The 23,580-nt window shown below is 38.1% G+C and overlaps 1 long non-coding RNA gene across 2 annotated transcripts; it reads left to right on the forward strand.

The window, feature by feature from the left end:
- Positions 1–33: 33 nt before the first annotated feature.
- Positions 34–11,374, forward strand: LOC138010746 (uncharacterized). 2 transcript variants are annotated; one of them, XR_011124538.1, is made up of 4 exons: positions 34–83; positions 1,048–1,124; positions 9,898–9,980; positions 10,314–11,374. It is a non-coding gene; the product is annotated as an uncharacterized lncRNA (long non-coding RNA). The 2 variants fall into 2 exon arrangements; XR_011124539.1 differs by lacking the exon at positions 34–83 and adding an exon at positions 251–311.
- Positions 11,375–23,580: the final 12,206 nt, after the last annotated feature.

The raw sequence follows: 23,580 nt of genomic DNA on the forward strand, positions 1-23,580 counted from the left end.
ATTGTTATGTGTTTGCTTACATGAATCAAAGACCTGAAGATCAACATGGCGCTTCTGGAAGCAAAGTTGAGTTACTTGATTTGGTAAGAATTACTTTAAGCTTATTTGAACCATTCTCATTAATTAATAGTCAACGGGAAAAAAGCGTAAAACGAACAAGCTGAAAAACAATTAAAAATTCCGCTCGTGCGAGTGGAACGCACGTGCGTTTCAAACTTGCATCTGATTATCTCAGGCGGGGCTCATTTGCATTTGGTGTTCGCCTTCGCTTCAAGAAGAATATGGCGCTGTTTTTAAGCCACAAAAATACGGTTAGTAATTGTTAAAGAACCTTATTTCATGCAAAATCGAAATTATGATGACGTGGCGAGGATTTGGCTCTACTAGCACTCTCAAACATAAGCTTACATTTCATCTTACATTATATACATATATGTCTTTCTTTGAACAACTTACTACTTTAATAAACGTGCTTTAAGGTGAGCTTTTGTCAAACTCGTATTTTATATCACATCCTCAGTGAAGTAAAAGTGGTTTGTTGGAATTTTTGGTGTAAACCAGGGATTAACGGTTTTCAGTTTGAAAGGAAGTAAAAGTTTATATAGCCACCTTGTACAATGCAAACAAGCAAAACCACTGAAGAGTCCTACTCCATAACCTTTGAGTAGTAGTAGTAGTAACAGAAAGGCATTATTCAAGTTTAACCTTGTTTTTAGTAGTTTTTTAAAGTCTAGAACTTGAGTCCTTCCGAACAAAAGCCTGCAACGGTTTGCAACGGTTACGCCAAAACGCAGACTGCAGTTGACTGTGCAGACTGTGCTGACCAGGGGTAAAATATGGTGTTGTTGTTGTTGGTGTTGTTCCCACACTATTATTGAGAGCTAAACAGGCCTAATTAGGCTTACCGAATGTTATTTAGGCCTAGTTCAGGCTAACCAAATTTTCATTTTACAGACGGTCTGCACAGTCTGCAGTCTGCATTTTTCAGTGTCCTAGTTTGCAATGCATTAAATATGGTTGATAAAATGTATTGTTCATTAATTTTAGGGTCACCTTCTAAATCTGTCAAAGAAGAAGAGTCTATGGGGATTAACATGGATTGAGAACTGAACTTTTTTCAGAGGGTGAGGAATTTTTGTATTTGCTTTTTAAACTTTGTTTTTTAATAAAATTAAGCTAAACTGCAGAATACCCAGCTACTTATTTGCTTATGAATAGCGTGCATTGTTATATGCCTGGTTCTTCCAACATTACCATTTCAAGAATTCAATATTGGCCGGGTATTCTACAGTTACCCCTAAAATATATTTTTTTTACTTATTCAATCTTCATTAACTTTTAAAAATGAAAATTAGTGACAGAAATCTTAAGCCCGGTTCAAATATCAAACTCTTCACAAGTCCCAAATCTAATCCAAGTGAGAAAAATCTATTGTTTTCACTCATTTGCATTAGATTTGGCACATGTGAATTTCAGCGTTTGAACTGGGCCTTGCATAATTCTATCTAGCATTCATGACATAACCTTAATAAGAAATTCACCAATTAAGGATTGTACAGTATCACTCAAGGGTTTGTTGACGGTCTTGACTTGATCCTCAAAACTTGATTGTCTTGCTCTGAAGTTAGGGGAATAAGTTTAAAGGAGCTACGTCACAGTGTTGGATTTTGCAAAGTTTAGCCTCAATTTATCAAAAAGATTGTTTGTAATCCGTTTCAATCTTCTGCATCCTTCACTATCCTGGCCATGCTGCATTTATTCTTGTCTCTTTGGTTCTTATCTTCCCTAACAAATTGTTATTTCACTATTTCCCCATTACTTAAATAAAATTTTTATGTCTGTTTTTGAACCCACAATATCGTGACCGAGCTCCGTTAAGAGAAGTAGCAAAATTTGAGGTGCACCTGCAGGCAAAGTGACCTGCTAGTGTGTGCATTTTTACGTATACATTTTAGCTTACCAAAATAATGGCAAGTTGTAAATATGCTTCAAAGGTTTGATTAGTTTGTCTGTACATGTCTAAAGGGAATACTTCTTTTTAAAATAATGATTTGTCTTTTGAACCATTTTAACATAATTCTGTGTAGAGTGAAAATATTATTGCAAAAAATGTCAAGTAAACAACAGACAGCTTCAAAAGCCATGTTCAAAACAACTTAGTTTTATCTGAGAAAAGATTGTAGTTTACAACCATCAACGAATTTCCTTAAACTTAAGGAGGTGTGTATCATGAAAAAACAAACTCAAAATTCAACTAAAGAACAAAGAGATTTTCCATATCTTAATTTTAGTTTTACCCAAGTTGGATAAAACTATAGATAATTTATTTTGGAAATGTAAGATCACTTGCTTGAGGTGTTTCGTTTTCCTGATGCCTTCATATTCCTTCAACCGTCCATTCCTGAAAGGGTCACTGAACAAATTCCACGGGAATTTCATTGCAACAATAGCCACTTTGTAGCTTTCCTAGACCTCAGTATTTTTACACCATTTTAGATCATGTGACCTGAGCACTATCTAGGCACTAGCATGGTCGGTTGGAAGATTCAGTTGTTCAGTGAAACATTCGTGGAGTTTCTCTCGCTTAGTGCTGTTTTGTTCTCATTCGGTGGTCCTAAAGGCTGGACAAGTTTTACAGCATCTGTTTGTCCCAGTAAAATAGTATTAATACTTCCAAATTACTATGACAAGTAAAAATGAAAATGAAAAAATAAGGTGCAAAAATGGAAGAAATACATTGACTAAGAAGTTATGAAAGTACCAAGTCAGAAGTAGATACAGTGGCAACATTAATCTTAGGAGAAGAAGAGAAGAATCCAAATTTGCAGAAGCAGGAAATTCCTGATTACACTATAGTGCCTAATCACCTCAACAACACACTTTTCCACTATATTTGTTCTCTGAAATCGTCGAGCTGTCACAAATTAGCCAATCAGCGCACACCCGAAGTAAACATTGATATAGTACAGTAAGCCACGTGATGTGTATTTCAAATTGCTGGAAGCAGAAACTCCCAAATATTGTAAAGGAAGGGAGCCTTCGCCAGAAAATCTTAACAACTACTGCAGATGCTGTAAAGTGTAGCTGAATATTCTGTACCAGTAATTCGTTCCTCTCCACATCTCCACGGAAAATGTGTTTCGTTCATCAGGGAAATGTTTAGCGCAGAAACTTAAAACAACGGGAATCGTAATAGGACTAATAGAGAAATGCCTTTTCTGCGTCCGCATCTCCACTGTGTGAGACTCGTCGACCACAACTGCTGCCACATTTTGGTAAAGCAAAGCAGAGTTATCTTTTTTTATTTATTTCAATGGAATACAGGTATTACAACTACTACATTACACTTTAATTCTAGACAGATACAAAAGATATTCTACAACCTACCAGTACTCCACTTTATTTCAAAGCCTTATCAACTATTTGTGATTACAGATACGGATTGCACTAATTCAATAATTTGAAAATTGGAATGTTTTATTTTTAAGTGTATTGGAGTATTGCAGAGTTACCAGGAGATCGAGCAATCATTTGTGAAAGCCGCCTTTTCCGGCTAACTAAATACTTGCTAAAATCGTGTAGAGTTCCTTTATCGTTAAATCAGCAACTGAGACAGCTGAAAGACCCAAGCTTCTGTCAAAATGTGATCAGCGATAGTTTTTTGTAGAGGACAGGAAACTACCATGGTGACATGACGTTGCCTTCGTTGTATTTTGACCGCTACTAAAAACAGTTGGAAAATTAAACTTTTCCTTAATCCTGTGGATAACGGAGACAGAGCTTCCTTTCCTTCCAGCAGAGAAGCCATTGCATCGTGTTAAGTTACACTTTCGACATACTTAACTATTAGAGGGTACCGGTAATGTGAAGTACTAGTTTTCTACTCAATCGCCATATGAACCATGTGAGCATTAGCCCTACTAATAGAAATAGACCCACACAAGGACAGAGATTGTACTGTGCTGTACTGGCTTGGGCTGTACTCTATCTTCATTTATATTCATCAATCTTCATCTTCAACCATCATCCCTTACTCATTTACCTTAATCTGTATTCATTCGCCCTTGTTTGCTCTCATTTCCATTCTCATTTTCCCTCATTTACCTTCATTCATATTCATTTAACCTCATTTCCTTTCATTTACCTTCATCTGTATTCGTTTAACCTCATTTCAGTTCGTTTACCATCATCCATACTCACTTACCTTCATCTGTGTTCGTTTAACCTCATTTCAGTTCGTTTACCATCATCCATACTCACTTACCTTCATCTGTGTTCGTTTAACCTCATTTCAGTTCGTTTACCATCATCCATACTCACTTACCTTCATCTGTGTTCGTTTGCCCTTATTTGTTTTCATTTACTATCATCTGTACTCATTTGGCCTTATCTGCTCTTATTTACCTCCATTCTTATTTATTTAACCTAATTTCCTTTCGTTTACCTTCATCTGTATTCATTTAACCTCATTTCAGTTTATTTATCATCATCCATACTCATTTACCTTCATCTCTATTCGTTTGTCCTCGTTTGCTCTCATTTATCTTCATTCATATTCATTTAACCTCATCCATCCTCATTCGCCCTCATTTGAGTTTATTTACCTTCAATGGTGTTCACCAACCCTCATTTGCTTCCTTTTTCCTTCAAACAGAGCCAGCAGAAAAAAAAACAAGCCTGAGTGTGTTAACTTTTCACATTTATTATTTTATGTGAAAGAAAAAGAAACTTGTTTTGTAGAATCTAGAGGAAAGTAAAAAAAGTCGCACAGTTTTTGCATGATATAAAAATTAAAGGGATGGTTATTTACTGAATAATTATGTTATCAGAGTTGATGACAGATTTTGGATGAAAGTAAATATCTGCAAATGAGGATTGATTAATATGACTGAAAGAAAATGAACTAAAACTAGGGTGAATGAATTTGGATGAAGGTAAATGAGAGCAACTGGGGGCAAATGAGTACAGATGACAGTTGGCTTGAAAGGCATTGTGAGGGGTGTTGATTATAGATGAAGATAGGTGAATGCCTTTAAGGTAGATGATGCGTTTGCCTTCGTGGACCTCACCAAAGCTTTTGACTTGGTGAGCAGAAGAAGAGCCTCCAACATCTCGTAGACAAGCTGTCCCACACCTGCAAGAAGTTTGGGCTAACGATCAGCCTCAAGAAGACCAACATCCTGGTGCAAGGTCCTGAGTCCCCCCCAGTTATCACCATCGACAACACAGCTGGAGGTTGTAGACACCTTCACCTACGTGGGCTCCACCCTGTCAAGCTTGACTTTGCTCGATGCTGAGATCAGCTGCAGGATCTCCAAAGAAGCTGCTGTCATGGCCAAACTCAACAAGTGAGTGTGGGGCAATGACCTGTTGAGCGAAAGGACCAAGATGTGCGTCTGCCAAGCTCTCCTTTATGGCAGACAAGAGCGGCGACTCAAAAAATTCCACCTCGGCTGCCTTTTTCGCCTGCTGCACATCAGGTGGCAGGACAGAGTCACCAACACCAAGGTCCTGGAGCACACTGGCTCACTGAGCTTGCCATCACTTCTCATTCAGCAACACCTTCGATGGCTCGGCCATGCATATCGCATGGAGCCTGACCGCCTGCCAAGAGAAATCCTTTATGGAGAACTGCAGGAGGGCGTCTGTCGCATGGGTCGACCGCTGCTGTGCTACAAGGATGTCATCAAGTGAGACTTGCGATCTGCACTAATCGACACCAGTGCATGGGAGGACATCGCCAAACAGCGAGATACTTGGCGGCAAAGTGTCAAAGCAGGGGTTTCAAAGGCGGAACTGAACGCTAGAGTCCAGGCTACATGCAAAAGAGCGGCGAGGAAAGCGCAGCCTCTGTGCTCGATTCCACAAGGCACGTCTGCACCACCTGCAACAGAGACTGCCACTCCAGGATTGGGCTACACAGTCTTACAAGATCCTGCCCAAATCCCCAGCGCTAACCGTCGCCTATTTGAGACGAGGATGCCACTACTACCACTACTACTATTAAATATTTTAACCTTCCTATTTAAATGAACACCTGATCAAAAGAGCCTTCACGTTTGAGCTATTAAAACATCAAAATGGCCGTGAAACTCACCAGAATTACACTGTGTCTGATATGTTATGCATCGTTAATTTTACCGAAGATCATCCAATTTCACAGTTGTATTATAAAACTGTGCAAAGAACACAACAACCCACTATATGTTTTTGGAAATATGGATGACATGCCACTGAACCAAATGATCAACAATACCGGAGAGAAGATTGTCAACATTAGAATGACGGGAAATAAGAAGAATCGCACAACTTCTTTGTTGGCGTGTGCCGGTGACAGATCAAAATTAAGACTTATGATGGTTTTCAAGAGGAAGACAGTGCCTAAAGTTGGAAACAAGCATAGAGTTATCAGCGCAGATTAAGGGAAAGGCTAGATGGATACCAAGGGAATAAAGAGTTTGATGTGCACAACATGGTGGACTGGGGAGACAAAGGGGCCTGCTCAATTATGCTTTTGAAGCTCATGTGACTAAAAGCATAAAAACACCAATTTAGCAGTAATTCTTGGCAGATTGACCTCTGTTCTGCAGCCCCTTGATGTTTCTTAAATAAGCCGTTTAAAGGTTGGGTTAGAGAGTGGTGGATGGCGGATGGAATCAATGGCCACAAAAGAAGCTCTCAGAAGAGCTTGTCACTTTGTGGATCACTGGTACATGGAGGGAAACTCCGGAAGAGATGATTGAGTGGTCTTTTGTCAAGTGTGGAGTAATAAACAACCTTGATGACACACAAAACGATCTACAATCATAGACAAAACCGTTGGGATGGTCAGCACTTTTGACGTCTTCATTGCTTCTCTCCCCTCCCCCCTGATTCAATGTTGTGCAAAACTGAATGTTTTGTGGGAAATTGTTGTGTTACCTTCCAACATTGAATAGGGGGGAGGGGGGGCGGCTATATAAGAAATGAAACTATTTCCTTTGAGCTTTAACAGAAGCAGGTTGAAGTACAGCTCTGGTGCGGTTCATTTACATAACCTTCCCAGCTATTTTTGTCTAAGATTGTAGTGTATGAACTAGGTGAACTTGTCGATGACGAATCTTTCACGAGAGAACTGTTCAATTGTGAATCTGTGTCAGAGTTTGCATAAAGGTTTTAGTAGTTTGACACTTTACATAGGCTTATTTACTTAACTGTTGTAAGTTGTGGAACAAATGTGCATTAGCCCTATTAAGATTGCACATGTTTAGCAGTAACAAGGTTAGTCAAGCTGTTCTCCAGAAGACTGTGCAAAGAGATTGACCGAAGCGGAAAATACCATACAGTAATACTCTTTGTTGGTCCCCCCAAATTTTGAATAAGCATTGTTTGTTCACTCAGGAACAATCTATCACCTGAAGAGGCATTTTATCAACAGTATGTTCAGTCCATGATCCCTTCGGCCTCTTAAGCCCTTTAATCCTAGTGGGTAAACATTCTTGATTAATCAAGACCAACAAAATATAAAGCTTCCACAATGCCACAAGCCCAGTGGATTTGGTAAAGGCAAAGTCAATCAGGCTGTGGTCAATGCAGCTACGTACATCTAATAAATGAGAATGATCAAACGCACTGCTCCTTGGTTATGAGAAAGGCCTTTGTCACACCTTTTGAGCCTGGGACAATTCTGCGTTTAGAGAAGACAGCTGCTGTACGTTCAGTAAAAATAAGTAAGTGACTTGGAGAGGAACTAGATTATAAAGATGTGCCCAAACTTTGGCAATGGCAATACATCAACTTGCAATCCAGTGCTGGAAAGATGACTCTATATGGTTTTAGAAGCCCAGATTTCCTGTGGCAACCTCTTCCATACCAAGCACAAACAGAGCTTAAGCCACAGTAACTAGATCTACGTGACCCTGAAGTGAAGAAAGTAGCTTCTCTTATGATACACTCAAGTAAAGGTCACTGAAATGTCCAGATTGGACAGGTTCTCCAACTGGTTTCAATCAAAACTAGATGCTCCATAGCGGCAAACTGGGTTGCCGTGGGTACATGTTTGACCTCCTCAAATTTTTGTACTCATTCTCTAACACCCTAACGAATTATTGGTCTGGAAACGAAACACTATTTATTTTTAAAAGAGCTTCTTGTTTGCAAATAATTGTTGCATAAATTAAATTTGGTCAAGAACATAAAAATTAACCTAAATGTGTAGTAGATAAGGTGGCTTCCCAAATTAACTTCATTTTACACCAGAATGACTAAACAGCAAGAATGCCTGTCATCGTTATGAAAACTGCTTTCCATATCAAATTTCAACCCATATATGCAAATTAGTGACAGCACAATGAATCCAGAAAGGCAGAAAAATCTCACAAAACCCTTTTCAAGCCGAAACGTTTGTTGAAACAAACAACATATTTGCTATTAGAGGAAAAAAAACCCTTCCTATTTCATTCCTTGCTGCAAGGAAGCAACACACTGTGTCAAAAACCGTACGCATACGTTCAGTGAGGATCAAACCCTTTTCTGAAGAAGCTTTTCCTTGAACAATGAAGCAACAAGCTTTCTTTGAAATAATTCTTGATGTTTGTTGCCTGCATATCCAACCAAAGTTACCACAGAATTTTCCATTTGGTTTCAGTGATGTACATAACGTGACAGTTAATAAAATATTTAGACAGCCAATCGAAAGATGCAATTGTTGTCGAAGTCCATCATTCATCACTTCGAAGAATCCAGATGTTAATTTTCACCGCTTGTGTTGTTTATCTAATTGTCATTCCATTCTCAAGTGATTTTTGGTCTGTTTACGAACCAAGTTTGTTGGGAGATTTCAGAATCATGTTAGCTATTGCTTGTAGAAAGTGTACTTATTTTAAAGGGGAAAGTGAAAATTTACGGTTAGTTTCAATAATATAGTTTGCATAGATTATGAAAATTGTACTCGCCAAACCGAGTGATCCTTGATTAGTACTTGCCAAAACAGTTCTGACACTCACCTGGGCGAGCAGGCGAGTGTTAATTTCCGACCCTGTTAGTAGATTGTTTCTCTCAGCAAATAAACAGCAGACTGCTAGCACATATCATCAAACTTAGCTGGATGTACTGTCACTCAATGTTTGTGCATTTGATTTGGCCAATTTATTTGTCGGGAGATCAGTCAAGCAACAAGCTCATTTTTTTCACTACTCAAAACTCGAAAGGTTTGTTTTGTGAGTCTTGAGCCAAGTTTTAAGACATTCAAGTGACTGTCAACATATCTTTGAGTGGTACTGTATTGAATATGTAGTCTTGTGTACATGAAATCTGATTGTGGGTAGAGTCAATACCAGTAAGTATTCCAAACAATGTTCATCTTCTCCTGACCAGAATATGAGGATAAACAACTTTATCTAATCATGCATTTTCCATAATGATAACGAAGTTTGAACCTTACTGCTGACATTAAAATTTTAATGTCTTGGATCAGATATTATAAAAGTTCCCAGACCAAAAAGGGATGTTCTTTTTTTAGGAGTAATTTCCAAAACTTGTGATTTGGTTTCATTCGGTTTCCGAACAGTAAAAATTTCAAACCACTTAGCCTAGTCAGCCTTGTGGTTTCAATAATGTTGTTTCCTCTTGTTTGGAAACTTGATGAACCCCTTGCATGCATTTTGGAATTCATACATTAAACCTCTGCTTCCAGTCCATTATTATCTGTTTAGAATACCCAGTTGCCAATTCACTCTGAGTATTTTACAGCATCCCTGCTTTTCTCCTATGAGCTGTTTTTGGGTGTCTTGTATCATTGTAAATTGCCTGAAATAGCCAATGGCAGTTGCTTACCATATATGTCAGCCTAATTGCTAGTCAACTACCTGTAACTTGTTATCCAAATTGATGAATATTTTTATATTTCTCTACCCTCAGATGATGATGGCATCAACAAAGCTGGAAGAGACAAAGATACCTCAAGTACCATGATGTTCAAGGTGGCCGGCTGTTCAACAGAGGTACATATAAGATTTGTTAAAAATACATGCATTCAAATCAGTCAAAGAAAAGTCGTACGTGGTGACATAAAGGAAGAGAAATGCAGCCCATGACTAGGGCCACAATACATTGCACTGCATGCATTTGTGTTTTCTGTTATTGATCAGTGCACAATCTGTGAGGACAGACTCTTTGATCTAGAAATACAAAAAAGGTCAAGGATTGGCCTTGGAGGAAGATTGTATTGGTTCTTAATTTAAAAAACTTGCAAGTACAGTTGTAACAAGATAGTGAGGAAGTAAAACAAGATGGTCTTGCATTTTTAACAAACTCTGTGCTTTATTGTCACACAGGGAGGATACTTAGGGCTCAACACAAGTCAAGCAAGAGGGCAAGACAAACAATGAAAGTAGAGGAAGAGGGACATAGAGGTAGCATCTAATAAACATGTTAAATTAGGTAAATATTATGATATTAAGTTTTTGCAAGGCCTCACCTTTCAAAACCAGCCTCAAAAGTCAAGATTAAATGCAGTTGGGGTTAAGCATCTGTTATTCTAACTACCCCTGGGATGACCTGTGGGGCTTCTTACGAAATGAGGGGTATCGGGCTTAAGTATAATTTAAGAATTTTCAAGACTAAGTGTTAATATTTTAAGTCATTTAGACATTTCTGGGATTTTGGTGTCAGTTGATCAGGGACCCAGCAAAATAATGCTCGAGTGTCTAGTCTACATGGAGGATGAGAGACATCATGTGCAACAAAATCATACTTTCTCACAATAATATTGTTATAGAGATGACCCAAATTTAAGTCAAGTGAAGTTTCCATTTGGGGTTCACAAGGAATTCAACCATAGTTAAGCTTCTTTTTATTGGTGAGGCCTTGAAATAAAATGAAACTTATTTTAAGTCGTCGAGCAACAGTGCAACCAGATATAGTTTAACTTGTAGTTACGATTCATCATTGATAACTATTTGGTCAACACATAAATCATAACCAAACAGTGCAACCAGATATAGTCTAACTTGTAGTTACCATTCATCATTGATAACTACTTGGTCAACACATAAATCATAACCAAACACTTTTTTTCTCATGTAAATTTGTTTAAGAAAACGTTAGACTAAATTAGAATGTTTACACCAGGTTTACTTTTTTTTATTGATTTTGAAAAGGCGTTAGGTGTCTCCTTTTTTTACGTTATTTAGTCTCCTAAAGTCATTAAAGTTTTGGCATATCTTTAAAATCAATGGAAAACAACATTTTGTTGCCAAAGTAAAAGTAATTAAGAATAAAAATCAGCAATATTAGGTTGGAATGATGTTTGAATGGCTCCCTCATCATTTCCAAATTTGTGAAAGTAGAGTTGGAGCTCATTACCGATATTTAAGGTGGCTTACTACAGATTTTTGAACAAAAAGATCAAGATTTTGAAATCTGTGAAATTAAAGCAACAAGATGTCTCTTCTGAAGTGTTAGTCCCTGCAATTGATGTAAAATGTAATTTTACATAACAAGTAAATGCAAATCAGGGGAAATGCTAGATATAGTGACGGAGACTGGGAACAAGACATTTAAAAGGTTTTTTTTCTCAAAAACTAGCTGTATGACTAGGGTCAAAATTTTGGGAATCAGTAAACGTTTATAAAAAAGGATCTATTAGACAGTTTTTGCAGCGTTTTTGCGTACTTATCTTTAGACAGGGCGCGAATAGGTACGCCTGATACAATCTCTTAACGAGGCATCTGCCTGTAGTCCAGAATCTGGACTTTACTCTGATTGGCCGAAAAACAATAGTGCTCTTGAGCCTTGCTCTGATTGGTTAAAACAGAATCATACTTGTAGTAAAATCGGTTAACAGCTGATCAAATTATGGCCGCAGAGAAGGATTTGAACAGGAATGATATTTAAGCTCTGTTTACAGCTGCTGTCGGCTTTGACTTAGATTTTTTTCCAAAAATCTTTAAAGGAAGAGCATAGAGAATGCATCCAAGGAATTGTTTGTCAATAGTTATTTTACAGCCCCAAACATTCTAGGAAAAAACAACTGCATCGTTACAATTCCACCTACTTGAAAACGTTTATAGTAAATGTGGTAAGTCCTTTGGAATGTATTCAGAAGCAGCAAGTTGTGAATCCAAAAAGAAGTGAATAGAACTTAGTGCTGCCACAATTGGGAAATCAGGTGAGCTTGACAGAGAAATTAGACATTGTTTATGGAAGCGCTGAACAATGGTTTAGTGACACACTTCTCGAGTGGCTGCTGCTGGAAAACTAGAATTTCTCAAAAGTCCATTTTCCTTGGATATATTTATTTAGCATCTTTTATTGACATCTTAAATATTCGAGTTTTGAAAAAGGTTCATTGTACTGTTGATTGTGCCTGATAACATGAAGGATTCGCCATTTTCTGCAATTTTGTGTGAAATTCTTTGTTCCTTGATGGTTTGAACAGAGAAACCGCACAAACTGTCAAGCTTTGATTGCATGGATGAAGTCTGACTTCACAGATATTCCAGCTAGAGTTCTATTTTGTTTTCGCCATCTTTCTTGAATCGCAACGTGCAGGTAATTTCCGGGAAAAATCTGAGTGGCTCACATTTATAGCATGACACAGGATAACATCACTCTTGACAGGTGGGCGGTGTACTTTGCACCTGATCACAGGTTAGTGAAAAACCTGTCTGACAGATTTAACTACCAGTATTCATTTCTATACAGGATTACTTTTCTCGCTAAGGAAATGCTGGAATTTCAAGGTGGGGTTGAAGGGTCATTTTTAAGAAAAAGGCCTTTGAAAAGTGTAGTTTCTAGTCCCCCCTCCAGGAGCTTGGTCACTATATTTAGCATTTTCCCCTGATTTGTATTTATTTCTTAGGTCAAATTACATTTTACATCAATTGCAGTGACTAACACTTCAGGAGAGACATCCTGTTGCTTTGATTTCACAGATTTCAAAATCCTCACTTTTTCTTCGGAAAACTGTAGTAAGCCACTTTCATAAATGCTAATGAAAAACATGTTGCATATGATTAAAAAGAAATGCAATGTGCATGCAGGAATGAACTTAACAAATGGTAAACGGCTCAGTGTGCACTATTGAGTTATGGTGCATGCGGGAGGTTGCTAAGCACGAGAGAAGCGTAAGAGTCGCTCGAGGCGATAGCCGAGAGCAACTGTAGCTTCTTGAGTGCGTAGCAAACTCCCAAGTGCACCATAACTCAATAGTGCACGCTGAGCCGTTTACCATTTGTTTTATAACATAATCGTTAACACCACTCCTGCGTGTTTCGGGTGTTTTTGCATAAATCAAGTTTGGTCAATAGTCGATGTCAACACAACTTTGCTTTCTAAAGACAACTATGAATTAACAAGACCAAATGATCAACAAACAGTTTTCCCAGTCAAAGCTTTTATTGGAATCAACGATAATTTGCTCTTAAAAGAAAAAACATTTTCTTGTGAGCGTCGACACAAACTCAGTGTCTTTGCACATGCTTCGCCTTTGTTGAAAGCAATCAACCTATCACAAACAGCTCGACTTTTCCAAGCCTAAAAAGCGACGTTACACTAATTATTTCAGCTCAAATGGCCGATGAAATGAATCTCAAAAAGAAAATCGACATTCCAAAACACCATTTACCTTCCTGTAGCATCTTCCCCGGTCTCATAAAATCCATTTCAATTCCGCGATTCGGCTTCAATATTTGAGCAGAGTTTAGATTGTGTTTGGAAATCAAAGCAGTACAAACACGAATTCGCTCTTTCATTGCTTTAAGGCCTTCAATCCTCCATTTCCACTGCTGATTAATCTTTAGGGCTATATCATTCTATTTTGAGCTCTGTAGAGGTTCACCCGTATTCTAAGAGGAGGAAAGTAAGTCTTGGAAAATTAGGACTGATGCGCTAGTGATGGCATTTTAGTCTTTCCACAATCTCAGAAAGTAAGATCGCATGTCAGCTGTCGTCAGCGAGCATGCACCCATGGGCAAATGGTAAATGACCAATTGGCCAATCAGAACACGTGTTTTATCCAAGCTATGTTATAAAGAGTGTTAATACTCAATCGAGGAAAAACTATTAACTAATTGACACTGCACATTCCATGCACATTGTAATACAGCACGTTTTTCACAAGCATGTTATTGTATAACAAGATCCGATCATAGTTTCATGAATTTGAACATGATGAGTGAGTCATCAAAACGTCATTCTAACCCACTGTCACTGATTTTCATTATTAATTGTTTATTTAGAACCTCTTTTATTTGAATTTCAAAGTGAAAGTTGCATACATGTATTAATCAGTGGATGGGCATGAGATCTTTTGAGATGCAAAAGTAATGTAGACAAGGCAGCCAACTTTCTCCTAATTTATTCAACCATTCAGCAGACATTTTAGCCACTGCTCTTTGGAGTGATAAAAACATATAAGGTTTATCTGTGAACAATGAGGAAATTAAGATAATCCAGTAGTATTCTGCTAGCATTGGTCCCTCCTCTTGTCAGCAATGCGTAATGATTCTAGCAAAATTTGTAAACTTGAAACTGAATGATATCGTATTATGACAGAAGCACTTTTATGGGTTTGCGCAAGTACTGGAAATGACAAAGTGACACTCACTTGATAGCTTAGGAGACAAATGTAAGTACTTTGTCAGCGTTTCAGTTTGAACAACTACAACTGTGACTTTGATACACACAAGACTTAACATACAGAATAAAACACTACAAACGCTAACCCAACACTACAGTGTCTACTCTAAAACTGTTTCACAGATTCTACAGCCCTACAACAATCGTGTTGCTCACAGACCCATTACTACTTAACAAAAACTACTTGTGAAAGGCAAAGAGACAAACCAAGGGGCAGAAAAGGGGCATTTTCCAGATCAAATGCTGTGATTGGCAGGCCACTTTTAGAGGTGAGACCTGCAGAAACCTGAACGCAAGATTGGCTGGACACATTCGAGTGACAAGAAATGGTGATATCAACATGCAATAACATTGCTGAACACCATTCACAGACAGACCAAATTCCCTTTAGGAATCTTCTGAATGAATTTCCCATAATACTCTGGTGACCAATGGATCGTACTGGAAAGCTGGTTTGCTAACTTAGAACAGAGACCATTAACCCAAGGCCTACAACGTATTAAGAACAACAAACAAACAAACAATTTACTGACTTACTGAATCTCATAACATTAACTAATGGAATGAAACGTACATGTAACAACACTTTTTACAGTCTTCAAATGCAATTCACATCTCTTATTCTTATGTACATAATTCTATTATCTAGTTTTTAATTCATTGTCATTGTAAAGCAGTTTTTAACCTTCGAATTATCGCTATATAAAATAAAGGTGTTATTTATATATTATTAAATTCTACCCTTAACTGGCAATCTATGAATAACATAATGACAGTTGATCCATCACATCAATGACCAGAGTGTTTATACCATCTAAGTGTCAATGGACTGCGATCTGTCCCTGAGTCGTTTAAATGTGTTGGAAATATCAGAGACCCACTGTTACGAGAAATCACTATAATTACATCATTAGTTTGTTTTTTGTATCGTCTGCACAAACAACTAGTTCTTTAATTTTCTACCTAATAATTAAGATAAAGAGGAAAGTTACAGTAGCATAAAATTAATGATCCGTGTGACCGTGCAGAATAGGTGTGATATATGTTACCGGTATTTTCTTTAACATTATTATCCTTGAAGATACATTCCTCAGAAAATGTTTTCCAATGTCTTTTTTAAAGGAGCTCTTAGACTACCAATCTGAACAGAATTAAACTTAAAACCTCAAAGCATGAAACTCTGAGTAGCGATCAACGTTTCTGAACCAGTTGTCAATTTCTAAAACGAAAGCAAACAATACATATATTACTGCTTTAGTTCTAGGAGATGATTACTGGTTCAAAAACATTGATCGCTGCTCAGCGTTTCATGCTTCTTGTGAAGCAATAATCAGGCAACTGTTCAAAAATAACGAACTCAATCTTAGACGAAAGAAAATGAGGAACAATGCACCTTGCTAGTGCACGGAACACAGATCTGCTATCAGGCAATTACATGTTTACACTGTTCAAGATGAATTTTTTTAGGATGCCTGCAACTCGACTTACTACGGTATCTCTTTGTAACATTCGAATTGAATCTCGCTAGTTTAATTTAACTCTTCATCATTTGATGTTGAACTCGGTGTTGAGATCTTGGAGATTCCGTGTTTGCTTACTTTGGTTGTGACAGTAGACCAGTGCAGTACATGTGTTATTATTGACCTTAAAAGCAGCAATTTTTTACTTTTATGTGACAATATTCATTATAGTAGCTCTATACGTGTATAATAATTTATTAAGATCATATTATAGAGATGTCAGTTTCCGAAGGTTACATTTTTTACTTACACGGTACCCAGTCTAAGTTACCGGTAGTTAGAGAAAAGTTTGCATAAATGTACTCTACAAGTAAGGAGCATATTATGCGTGGATGTACATTAGACAGAAATAAAATGGTAGTACTGTAGTACTGCCCATAGCACAACTACCACCACCACCACCACTACCACTACCACTACCACCACCACCACCACCACCACTACCACTACCACTACCACTACCATGACCACCACCACCACTACCATGACCACCACCACCACTACCATGACCACCACCACTACCACGACCACGACCACCGCATGACTTTTGCCACCCACCAACTTCAACCAATTTTCATTTTCACAGCCATCACTACCACAACTACTTTGAGTAGGACTGCAACTACCATATCACCAATGCCTATTACTACTACTACTACTACTGCTACTACTACTGCTACTACAACTGCTACTACTGCTACTACTACTACTACTACTGCTGCTGCTGCTACTACTACTACTACTACTACTACTACCACTACCACTACCACTACCACTACTGCTACCACTACCACTGCTACCACTACCACCACTGCAATCACTACCACCACTGCAATCACTACTGTTACCACTACTGCTACTGCTTCTGCTACTGCTACATTGTGCTGCTGCTACTACTAGACTACCACTACTACTACTACTACCTCCGCCACTGCCACTGCCACTGCCACAGCCACAGCCACAGCCACAATAGCTATGACTTCTAGGACTATCATTACTATGAGCACTGCCTGCACAACTTAACTACTAGTATTACCACCACCACCACAACCATGGTCACCCCCTTCAGATTAAGCCGCCACAACAACAACAACCAGTACTACGCCTGCAGTTGGAGTGATTTTTTAGTCTATCAATATTTATTATTATTATTATTATTATTATTATTATTATTTTTCACTTTCCTCATTAAAACATTAATGAGGTTCATATAAATGTGTTTGTAGAGCAAACAATTGATTCCCTTTTAAGCATGACAGTGGTGGCTTGCCCTAATTTTTTGATCAAAAGAAGGCTTTTTTTCACATCACCAAATTGGTGACATTCTGCCAAAATTTCTTTTTTTTGATTTTTAGCACCAAAGTTTACTATTAATAGTAATATCTGTGTAGGGTCATTACTTTCCATCAACACACACAGTCAAAGTCCATACCCAGTGAATTGTGGATTAATTTTCCAAAACGTAGTAATGAGCTTTTTCTAGTAAACTTCAAACATACATTTCTTCAGTTGTTTGTCATTTGTCATTCCTCATTTCTCATTTCTCATTTCTCATTTCTCATTCCTCATTCCTCATTCCTCATCCTGAGTACATGTGTACATACTTCACTCGCCATTCACCATACGGGCTTTTCATGGCCAATGGAACGAAATCAGTGAAACAACAGAATAGAAAAACAACTTTTAAGAAACCCAACTGGCAGGAGGCAAACCAGTTGGATATTGACAAATGCAGCCAAGGACTACCATTATCAAATTCAACTAGCAGTCTGGATGGGCCTTCAACCTTCAACCTTCAACCTTTAACCTTCAACCCACCTCAAGGCAAGTGCCTTAACTACCAGGCCGCACTGCCTCTCACTTTTGTTTAAAATCTTAATTTTTATAATTTGGTTTGTTAGATAACAGGACAAAGTTATCCTAGTTGAATGGCCTAGCTCACTTAGAGAAAATAAAAACTAAATAGTGGGAAATGCTGATAACAACAACAACAACAACAACAACAACAACAAACAACTTTATTTATAACCAAATTAAAGGACATTTACAAAATGAGTGTTGATAAAACAAATAAGAGTACATGACAGCTATCCTTAGTTGTTTTAGTTGTTTACATCAAATTCTGTTAAGGTTGGGTACTCACGTTCAGCAAACCATTTAAAACAATAGTTGAATTGCTTTATTTGATTGCTTATAATATAACTTTATCAGAACATGTGAAGAGTTTAGGGGCAGATGAACATATGAGGTGAAACAAGTTAGGTGTATAGAAACTAGACAAAAACATGAAAGGGTGTTAGACAAGCTCAGAGCTTTTTCAAACTTCTTGGTCGTACATTTATTTCCAAAAGATATTTTCAATCAGACTCTAAACTTAACGAAACATAATGATGACAACTATAGTTCCTGGTTCCTGTGTAGGCATTAGATTCTTGTTGTTGAATAAATAGGTTAGCTTAGTACCTTAGTAGCTTAACTTTCAAACTTTTCATAGGTTTTCTTGAGATGTCAATTAACTTTCAGTCGTCCCCATCTTAAGGATGTTAGCTATATCTGTGTTGCACTGTAATATTCAGTTTGGGTCAGTTAATTTAAGGAGGCTCAAACAAGTTTCACAACGCTGTATTCAGCAGCCATGTTATGGTACCATGTGAAACATTCATGTCATATCATGACCTCCATTTTCTTGTTCCCTCAAAGTAGCTAGCAGGCAAAGTTCAAACTCTGAAATGTCCAAACAAGACTTCACACAAGAGCACATACAATCACTAAGACACAAATGAGAATACATACAAACGCAACGACACAGGTACACAAGACTATATACCAACACTAAGACACAGGCACCGATACCAGACTGCGAGTAGTCCTTTCATAAATCAGACTTAACTGATTAGAGTGTAATGTGAAGTTCTAGTTTTCTTCCCTATATGAACCAAGTGAGCGTTAGCCCTACTAATGGAAACGGACCCACCCTGGTCAGAGTTTTTCTCTGTCCTTGTGCGGGCCCGTTTCCATTAGTAGGGCTAACGCTCACATGGTTCACATAGGGTAGAAACCTAGCACTTCACATTACACTCTAACCAGCCAACGTTTGCAAAAAACGTAATCCTTCCTTCGAGCGGCCCGCTTTTCTGAAGCAGTCGTCTTTTGTCACGCAACTAAATAAAATGACCGAGGGAGGCTTGGGAGCTTCTCTTCCCAAGCCTCCCTCGGTCATTTTACTTGTTTGCGTGACAAAACACGACTGCCTCAGAAAAGCTGGCCGCTCGACTGATTTATGAAGGGACTGCTCGCAGTCTACACCGACAAAAACATAAACATAAACACTCAAACATAGGTACCCAAGAGTACAAACAAACGTCAAGGCACAGGCACAGGCACAGGCACAGGCACACAGAGTAGATACAAACACGAAGACTTAAGTGCACAATTGTACATGTACGTACAACTGCAAGGACACAGGCACGCAACCACGCAACCACGCAACCACGCAACCACGCAACCACAACAACACACGCAAGAGTAGATACAAACACGAAGATTTAAATGCACAATTGTATATGTACGTACAACTGGCAGGCACACGGGCACACGACAGTCGCACGAATAGCTAAAAACAGTCAAACTTAGGCACACAAGATTAGATACAAACACGAAGACTTAAGTGCACAACTGTACATGTACGTACAACCACAGGCACGCAGGCACAGAAGAGTTTGTTCTTTGCTTGCTAAGTACTTAAAGGGAACCTCCACTAAAACAACAAAATAACTTTAAACCACAGAACATAATGTTTACAACTGGAATTGCTCAATCTTTTTCCAATGAAAGCGTTTGTATTCGAGAAAAATAAATTCTAAAAACGCTTATTTTGGATTTTACATTTCCCGGGCGCCGCCATCTTGAATAATTGTGACGTAACTTGGTTGCTTTATTGTTCTGAAACAATAGGGCAACCAAGTTACGTCACAATTATTCAAGATGGCGGCGCCCGGGAAATTTGAAATCCAAAATAAGCGTTTTTAGAATTTATTTTTCTCGAATACAAACGCTTTCATTGGAAAAAGATTGAGCAATTCCAGTTGTAAACATTATGTTCTGTGGTTTAAAGTTATTTTGTTGTTTTAGTGGAGGTTCCCTTTAAAAGCTATAAGAAAATGGGGTTTTTCAGATACAAGAGTTTAAAGTGAACTTAAACTCAACTTAAACTCAACTTAAACTCAAATATGTTTTGGGTACAATGTTGATCTCCCCACCAAAAGCAAACATTTTTTACGAATGAATGAAGGGGGTAGTTTGGTGCTGCGTCGGTGGGGAAGTAGTGTACAAAATTTGGTGTTAACAACGGAGTTGATAAGGTAAATTGGCCACCGTTTCGAGCGTTAGCCCTTCGTCAGAGCGAATCGAGGAATTGTGGGTTATGTGTAGTTTTTATAGTATAGTAGAGTAGAGTAGGAGCTACGCTATTGGTGGTACCATGGCAACGTGAAAAATAGGAATGCGTTCGTTGATACCGTGAGGATTAAGGGTGCCGATTTGGAAGATGAATTTTTGTTCCAGATTCTTGTGGCTTTCCGTCGTACCTAGATGTAGGGAAAGGCCGCAGATAGCCATGTGTTTTTGGAAAGGTTAAGGAGATTAAAATGACGAACGACTGGCTTAGATGCATCCTTGTCATTGGCGAACACCTTCCCGATGTTGAGAAGGATGCATCTAAGCCAGTTGCTCGTCATTTTAATCTCCTTAACCTTTCCAAAAAAACACATGGCTATCTGCGGCCTTTCCCTACATCTAGGTACGACGGAAAGCCGCAAGAATCTGGAACAAAAATTCATCTTCCAAATCCTCACGGTATTAACGAACGCTTTTCACGTTGCCATGTTACCCCTAATAGCGTAGCTCCTACTCTACTATACTATACTATACTATACTATACTATAAAAACTACACATTCCTCGATTCGCTCTGAGGAAGGGCTAACGCTCGAAACGTCAGCTTTTAGAATCTCTGTTCGGTGGCCAATTTACATTATCAACTCCGTTGATAAAACCAAATTTTCGTAAACATGTTTTACCATTGTTTCCTCCAAATTTCACTTTTTATCTGCCGGGCAAGGCGTATAGTTATTAAAACTAGCAGTAATTTAGACCCACGACCGTGATGTGAGATGCATGGGTTAATTCGCAATTTTGCGTCACAAACTGCTTCTCACATCACGGTCGTGGGTTCCTGCTCTTTCTGCCAAGTATACGTGGCTTGCACGGCACAGAAAAGGCGAAATTCTGGGTGACATATGTTTGCTTTGGATGGGGAGATTTATATTAGGAACGAAAAATATTTTGAGTTTAGCGGTGTTTTTAGATGGTATTCTCTCAAGGAAAAAAAAAGCGTTTCATGTGGTACCATAACATTGACGTAATTTTTGAACTTTGGGAGGGTAAAATATTTTAGCCAGTCTTTGGTCGTAAATTTATTGAAGAAAAAAGGCAATTACCTAATCTTTTTCTCGATTGTTGAAATAATTTCACTTTCTGCGCGGCCACTGGTAACTTTTTTTTTGATGTAATTAATGCAAACTTGTTAACCTTAAGTGCTATTGTCTAAGGTGACCTTGGTTGACCTTGGCTAATTTTCCCGCCAAAAGACTTAGAAAAAATACGGCGTCACAAATACGCATGCGCCGTATTTTTTTTAAAAAAATTACAAACTTGTAAGATGAATTGTATTTCAAAGGCAATTTATACAGTAAATAATTATATTAATCTGATGTATGTATTTCAAGAAAACACTTTGTCTTTATTTTTTCAATTATATTAATCTGATGAGTGAATTACAAACAATAAACACATCAAAACCCTTTCTCTGTCTTGAGTTTTTATTTTTTCAATGGCAATTTATACAATAAATAATTATATTCCCTCTTAGGAAAAACTATCGATTTTTTTTTTTTTTAAAAAGTTGGCGCATGCGTAGTTTAAGCGCCTATATTTTTTCTAAGTTTTTTGGCGGGAAAAATTGGTGCAATTTGCACAGCGTTTCCCCTGACAATATTTTCAGCAAAAAAGTTTTAAAAACATTAAAATACCAATGACATTTACAAGGAGGATCTTAAAACAACATGGCACTAAAAGCGCATTGTTTCAATTCGCGCTGGTCCTACCGAAAAAGAGCTATGTCAAGGGAGCACGTGCCAAGTTGTTTTAAAACTGGAAAGTGAATTCAAAGTGGTGAAAACTTGTATGCGTCGCGACGCTCTACGTCCTTAAAGTGCCCATAACCCCAAAATATTTTTTTCGCTAAAATGAATCATCTTTGCACCTGTTCGAAACGCATCACGGCTCTTTTTTCCTTTTTCCAACAAATCCTGCCATTTTAGAGGCTTCGAAAGTTGCGAAAATCCAAGCATCTTTTGTTCACGACCGAGTTAGAAGGGGAGTGGGTCTATTCCTGTTTTTACGTCACAAACTGATATGCATGCAAAGTAGATTGTGACGTAAAAACAGGAATAGACCCACTCCCCTTCTGATTCGGTCGTGAACATAAGATGCTTGGATTTTCGCAACTTTCGAAGCCTGTAAAATGGCAGGATTTGCTAGAAAAAGGAAAAAATGGCCGCAATGCGTTTCGAACAGGAGCAAAGATGATTCATTTTAGCGAAAAAAATATTTTTGGGTTATGAGCACTTTAACATCAGTGTTCAGTGTCCAGTAGTCAAAGTCTTCCTCCGAACTGAGCGCAGAAAACCGCAATGTCTGTTTACGATCTTGCTTTTGACCCCTTTTCACATAATGATTTCGAAATTTCCACCCGATAGTTACACAGACAACATCAGACCGGAAAAAGAGAAAGAGAAAGAGAAAGAGAAAGAGAAAGACTGTGTGGTTGGGTTTGTTTGGAGTCTTGCATTCCTATGGACGGTGGTTGTGTGGTTAAGTCTTAGTCTTTGTACATCCTGTCTTGTTCTCTTTTGTACCCAACTCTTAGTGTTTCTACATACGGTTGTGTTCCTATGCCTAAGTGTCTGTATGTACTTGTGTCTTAGTGTTTTTACATACGATTGTTTGCATGTGCTACTTTGTACATATGTCTTAGTATTTGTTTGTACAAACTCTTCTGTGCCTGTCTATTAGTGTTTGTAAGTACTCTTGAGTGGTTGTGGTTAAGTCTTAGTCTTTGTACATACTGTCTTGCACCTATACCACACTGTTTGTCTTGTACTCTTCTGTGCCTATGAGATAGTGTTTGTATATACTCTTGTGTGGCGAAGTACTATTATGTGCCTATGTCTTAGTGTTCACATGTATGGTTGTGTGGTTGTGTGGTTGTGGTTGTCTTAGTCTTTGTACATACTCTTGTGTGCTTATGAGATAGTGTTTGCATGTGCTACTTTGTACATATGTCTGCGTTTGTATATACTCTTGTTAGGGTTAGACCCTAA

The sequence above is a fragment of the Montipora foliosa genome, chromosome 7 (genome assembly GCF_036669935.1).
Source record: "Montipora foliosa isolate CH-2021 chromosome 7, ASM3666993v2, whole genome shotgun sequence".
NCBI classification, from domain to species: domain Eukaryota; kingdom Metazoa; phylum Cnidaria; class Anthozoa; order Scleractinia; family Acroporidae; genus Montipora; species Montipora foliosa.